This window comes from Pan troglodytes, chromosome 14, assembly GCF_028858775.2.
Source record: "Pan troglodytes isolate AG18354 chromosome 14, NHGRI_mPanTro3-v2.0_pri, whole genome shotgun sequence".
NCBI classification, from domain to species: domain Eukaryota; kingdom Metazoa; phylum Chordata; class Mammalia; order Primates; family Hominidae; genus Pan; species Pan troglodytes.
In genome coordinates, this window is record NC_072412.2 from 103,018,895 (window position 1) to 103,025,693 (window position 6,799).

Sequence of the window (6,799 nt, forward strand, 5' to 3'; positions counted from 1 at the left end):
GAAACAAGAGTTTGGTGATTTGTCAGGTGCAGCCTTCACCTCATTCTCCACCCTGCTGTTTACAGAGCTGTAAAGAGACTTGCAACTGAGGATTTCTTTGGGGCTAAATGTTGTCTTCTCATAGGATTAAAGGTTAGCTAAACTTTACCAGGTTTGAATTTTAGAAATTCTCAGGTATTTGTTTAAAAGTGCTGGAATAATGCCAGTTCTGGGTATAATTTCTCCTGAGTAACCATACTTACTTGGGATAGAATCACCTGAGCTGGCTCGGTTTCTGCAGACACTGTATTAAGCTGCAATAACCAAGGCGTCCCTCGCTACATACTGTATCAAACCAGTCTTTGAAATTTTTTGTGAAGATTGGAAATGAGGCAACGTTTTGTGTACAAATGTACTATTTAACCTGAATAGAGTAAAACAAAAGTTTTACATAATCTGAATAAAGGAAAAATTTAGGGGAGTCAATGGGTGTCTTTGGGATCCTTCCAGCAAGTTTGCATCCACAGTGATCTGGGGGCTACTCCCTAGGCCTAGAGATTGAGTCACCCTATTGTAGCTCCACCTCCTCCCCTCCCTCAACAAATAAGAAACCAGCACCTTCAATGTCAAGCCTTTTACTCAGGGCTTTTTTTTTGCCTGCAATTATTGGTGTGTTTCCAAGCGGGCGACTTCTGCAGCACCCAGTCTGGGTTATATGAAGCAAAAAGAAAACCGAGGAAACTCACATTTGTGTCATTTATTGGATCTCAAGGTCCCTGGAGGCTTTGTTTTCTTTTCTCCACCTTTTAGACTCTTCTGTTTGTTCTACATATCATGCATGTCCAGGGGTTTTAGCTGTGCTCAGTGAGAAATAGAGAAAAGTGAATCCACTCCATCTTTCCAGAAGTGGTAATCCCCTCAACATGCCTTTTTAAGAACTGTGGTTTTACAGACAGAAGCCACTTTAAGTGGCTTTAAGTTCAGCAGCATTAAATACATTCACAATGCTGTGCAACCATCACCATCATCCCTCTCCTGATCTTTTTCATCAACTCAAGCAGAATCCTTATACCCATTCAACAACAATTCCGCATTCCCTTCTCCCCCTAGCCCCTGGTGTCTTCTACTTTCTATATTTATGAATTTGCCTGTTCTAGATATTTTATATAAGTGGAATCATACAGTATTTGTTTGTTTGTGATGAGTTTATTTCACCATAGCATAATGTCCTCAAGGTTCATCCATGTTGTAGCATGTGTCAGAATTGCCTTCCTCTCTAGGGCTGAAACTCGGCTATGTGGATATAGTACATTCTGTTTATCCATTTAGTCTGTTGATGGACACTTGTGTTGTTTCCTAACTTGCCTCTTTGGTGCTGAGAGCTGATGTGAGGGGGAAAGTGGAGGTTCATGAAACTCTACCTTGGTTTCCCCTACTCCTTTCCCTCAGTAGTAAAGGCAGAAGAACACAAAGAGCCTGACTTTTAGGATGCAAGTCCTGGCATCCTGGATCAATCTTCAGGCCGCTTTCCTTTAAGCAGCCTGATAGAGGCTACTATACAGCTTATGTGGTTGGCAGACTGGTGCTTAATGACTTAAGTAACCTTCCAATATGGATTTATTCACAATGTAATCTGATGCTTTTTAAATGCCAAAAAGGAAAAAGAAAAAAGATATTGTGAGTCGTGCACATCCCTGCTCCTCCAGGCCTCATCAGTCCCTGCCAGAGCACAGCCTTACTCTGACTGCCTGGTGTCATCACTGATCCCAAGAGAACCAGCCATCCAAAACTGCAAGGGAAAACAAATCCAGGAAAACCCTACACAGGTCAGTGAATGCCTCTACACCAATCACATCTTGACTGAAGCTACCGTGAAGGTACCCAGTCCTACAGTTCAGGGTACCAAATAAAAAACGTGCTAAAACACTGTGGACACTGAGGATCTGAGAACAGTGTGGCTCACTGATAGGAACTTGGACACCGTAAAGGCAAGCATACATCTGCATCCTGATGCATGCTCCATGTCCTTCAAGGGTTGAGTTGATGTGGACAGAACTTCTTGTGGTGACCCCCGTACTCCTACTCAGAAGTGAACCCTCCACAAATACTACCTGACCCGTTGTGATTATTCCCAGTAAAACAAATAACCCCAGCTCCTTGGAAAAGTTTAAAATTTGCAGTTTCACTGCCATCAGGGTTTAAGGTTGGTGGTTTTAATTCAAGATACTAAGTATTTTAGGGTAGGAGACTGTTTTATTTTGTTTTCCCAAAATATTGTGATGGACTATATCACAATATATAATGGACTCTGAGATTTTTAGATCCTGGCGCTGCTATATAGTGATGGACTTTGAGATTTTAGATACTAGCTCTGGTTTCCTCTGTTAATTCTGTTCATGAAAAAAATTAGAAATGGCATTCTGAAAGATGTGAAGATCAGGAGAAGTCTAATCTTCACTTATACCAAAATCTGGAGACTAAACTGCTGAGAAAGGGCCCTTGGCCCCATTCCAAACACTTGTAATTATTGAACAATATATAGCAAATATAATTACATTAAAGCCGGGATTGGAAGATAGAATGGGAAATCACTAGATACAGAAACAGAGAAGAAATTCAAACCTGGAGTGGAAATTAGGTAGTGAGGTTAAGGCTATCCACAGGGCCAGAGGACCCCAATTTAAGTCCAGGGCTTGAGGAATGGAGGCAAGTTGGGATTTTAACACCCACATGCTTCCCATAGGTCCCATCTCAGTCAGGGAGCTGGAGGGCTGGGCTATAGCCAGAAACTTTAAGGAGCTGTCAAATACATGAAGGAGAGACTAGAAGTTGGCAAAATAATAATAATAATAACACTCTACTAAATCTAGACCCCTCTCCTCTGGAAGAATTGGATGGCAAACTTTGGATTCAATTGGAAAAGGCCTCAGAAAAGGATCTCTTGGCATGAGAAAATTCCGAATCTTTACTAAGCAAAGACCCTTGTCTGGGTCTTGCATTTGTCTGTTTTCTAAAAATTAGGATTAATTGAAACAAAGCAGGTAGAAAAATCAAGTTGTGATTTTTTTTTTCTGATGCACATGAATTGGATCGTCATCATCCACATTGTCAGTCTTCATTAATATTACAGTTATAATTCTCTAAATGTGATCACCAATACTCCATGCTAGACTTCTTATAAACAAATTGTAGGAGTGGCTTTCTCCAAAATAACATTTACAAAACAGGTAAGTGAGGCTCAGATAAAACTGTTGTATTACTAATCAACCTGTTGTACTTCATCAATAAAACGATTAAGAGCAACTTAACATTGTGATATGATTTGGCTGTGTCCCCGCCCAAATCTCATCTCGAATTATAGTTCCCACAATTCCCTCATGTTGTGGGAGGGACACAGTGAGAGATAATTGAATCATGGGGGTGGTTTCCCCCATACTGTTCTCGTGGTAGTGAATAAGTCTCATGAGACCTAATGGTTTTATAAGAGGAAACCCCTTTTACTTGGCTCTCACTTTTCTCGTCTGCCACCTGTGAGACGTGCCTTTCACCTTCCACCATAATTGTGAGGCCTCCCCAGCCAAGTGGAACAGTGGGTCCATTAAACTTCTCTCCTTTGTAAATTGCCCAGTTTCGGGTATGTCTTTATCACCAGTGTGAAAACGGACTAATACACATTGTTTGCAGAGTTTATCAATCCAAGCCTTTGATTTCACTGTCAGGAGCCCTGGATGGGTAAAACACATCTGCAGCCCTACTGTGAATCTGAAGCTGTTAGAATTCTCAGGAGTCGTAGTATCATGACCAGTCCATAATCGTTCCACAATGTCCATGAAAGACATTATTCTCAGTGGGAATAGCACAATGCTGCCGTTTAGCATAATGCTAAACCCACGACACGCTCATGGGTTTGCTTTCTCAACTATTATTCTTCACTTATAGTCACTTCTGAAGTCCACATGCACTATAAGCTCTTCTTATGGAAATATCTCTCTCACCTCCTGTTAAACGGAGACTTTTAATTTCTCTTCTCCCATATTATCTTAACAATAATGAGTAACAATAATGCATATTATTGAATATACACTAGGACTTGTGCCACGTGATCTATACACATTATCTCATTCATTGTTGCAGATGAGGGAAGAGAGACTCTGTAAGCCTAAGTAACCTCCCAATGTCATATATCTAAAAGAAGAAAGAGGGCTTTTGGGTCCAGGTGTGTTTGACTTTGATGATGCCTGTAATCATGGATGTGCTTCCATCCGACGTAATTGCTCTCTGTGTCAATAAAAGCCAATATTGGGAATAGAGAAACTCATTGGCAATATTCTTACTTTAGTTATAAGAAGGTGCAGTGCACATTTATGACCTAAATATTCAATAATGACACTAACCTTCTAATAGGAAGAGGAACTAGTATTTAATGATCATATACATCTATTTATGTGGTATATATTTGATACCTTCACACACTACATATCACTTAATTCTCATAACATTACTAAAAAGTTGTTATTCTTACACCCATTTTACAGTTGAAAGTATTCCAGTTTAGGCATCCAGGATGGTTTGGAAACCTCAGCAAATTCACAGAGGAAATAAGTGGCTAGATTCCAGTCCAGGTGTTTGTTGCTACGCCATGCTGCCCAGTATGATTTTATAATGTGTACAAACCTTATTCGTAATATTCTTTTATGGATATTCATATTCTCTATCTTACATTGAATATGAATCAAAATAATACAAATTTCTCCAAAAAGTAAAACTCTTTCATAGATGTGTGATTGATTACAGACTATTCAGTGCTGAAAGGGATTTGGAGTTACCCATTCAATTGTAAAGGTGAAGAAGCTGAAGCCCTAGAGAAGCTCATTTATATAGCTAGTGACTCGTGGTGGGATCGTGGGCCATACTCCAAAATGGCAGCTAAAATTTGATTTGGTCAAAAACCATGCCAAAAATTGTTGGGCTTCCCAATATGTGAGTTACTCACAAACCAAGAATGCAAAACCTAAGAATAGGGTAATACTATCATCCAGTTTGCCTGGGTCAGTTGCAAGGCCTGCTTTCATTTTATTATTAGTAGCATCCCGTTTTACTCTCAAAAGCGTCCAAATTTAGTAGGTAAATTATATGGTCTAGCAGTTTCATTTTCAAGTTAATTTAAAATATAAATACAGCTATTTTAGACATTATGTCAAGTTTTAAAATGTGACCGAGGCTATGATCCAGAAGCCCTGAATGCCCCTCCCTGCAGGTAGGACAATAAGGAAATCCTTGCATTCACAGGATCCCAAGTACTGTCTTAAAGAGGAACTAGATGATTTCATATTACTTTTCAGTTTCTCCAGATGACAACTGGAGAATTGTTGTTGCATAAGGACAACAATAAATAACTATTTATTGTTATTGAAGCAAACCACCTCTCTGTATTTGTTGAATAGCTGCAGGAAATACTCAGATCCTCCTGGATTGTCCACTTGTTTTGGGGCTGGCACAGGGTTCTATGTCTGGGTTTGTGAGATAAGCTGATCCCAGGCCTCATGTCACATGACTTGGCTAGTGCCTGGAGCTTTTGCACTGCATCTTGTTATTAAACCTGCACGAGAGACATTATTTCCAACACTACAGAAAGGACAAACTATCTCCTCCAGGGAATCTGGCAGGACCCTCTAACTAACACTATCATAAAGCAGCTCCAGAAGCCACTGTCATCAGCTATATGCAATTAGGTTCTGAAAAATTATTGGGCCATACTTTATAATTAATGCTGACAAACTGACAATAGAATGCTGTTCATTTCCAATGTACTTCTAACAGAGATATAAGAGAACATGTTCTAACAGGATAATTTTGTCTTTTTCAGGAACCTTCTGGTTGTAATAGAAAACCAGAAAACCACTGATACTAACTTAAAGGAAAATTTAGTGTAATGTTGGGGTAGAGGCGGGGATCTCAATGCCAATGGTAGAAAATGCAATTGGATCTCCTCATGAGTAGGAAAGCTCTCAGGAACTAAGTGAGCCATCACTACTTCTCTAAGAATCGACTTTATTCTTTGACATTTCTCTGTAGATTGGCATTTCCGCTGAGTTGTACACAGAGCCCATCAAAGGCTTTCCCAGTGTGGCTTTCCTTACTTCCTAGTTCAAATGCCCAGCCCCACCCTCTGGACTCCAGTTCTAAATTCCTAGGAGGAAACAAATCTTACTGACTCATGAGCTAGGCACCATGTGCCAATGACCACATCAACGATCTATGACCAGAGAACTCATGTGCTACAAACATGGGTCCCCTGGAACCTGATAAAACTCCCAAGAAACCTACAAATGGATAGAGTCATGCGCATTTTTATTGTATGTCTCTAGTACTAAGAATGCCTATTTTCTATTTTTCTCAAATACATTTGAAAATAAGTTGGGCATATGGGCACACAGAAGCATCATGTTCTGAGTAGGTAGTAATGCCATTTTAGCACACTCAACTGCGCCTCTAAAATCTTCTGTACAGAAGTAGATTAGATTGTGTAATTCATGAGAACCATGCCAAAAGCTCCCGACCAAGGCAGCCACTGTGAACTCACAATGAGGAGGCTGGCATCTTTTATTCTCTCTCCTGTCTTCTGTCATCTGGATATTCTTGCCTCAGCCCCTATGAAGGTTCTGTGCCTCCCACCATCTGTAAGCTTTCCTATCCTGCCTATACCCGCCCTCAGCTGGAATGTAAAAGGGGGTCTTTAATATGGGGACTGAAAACATCATAGTTTCCTTAGGCAGCTTGTCAAAGTCCTGCCAATCAGATGTCCTTGATTTCTAAGCAA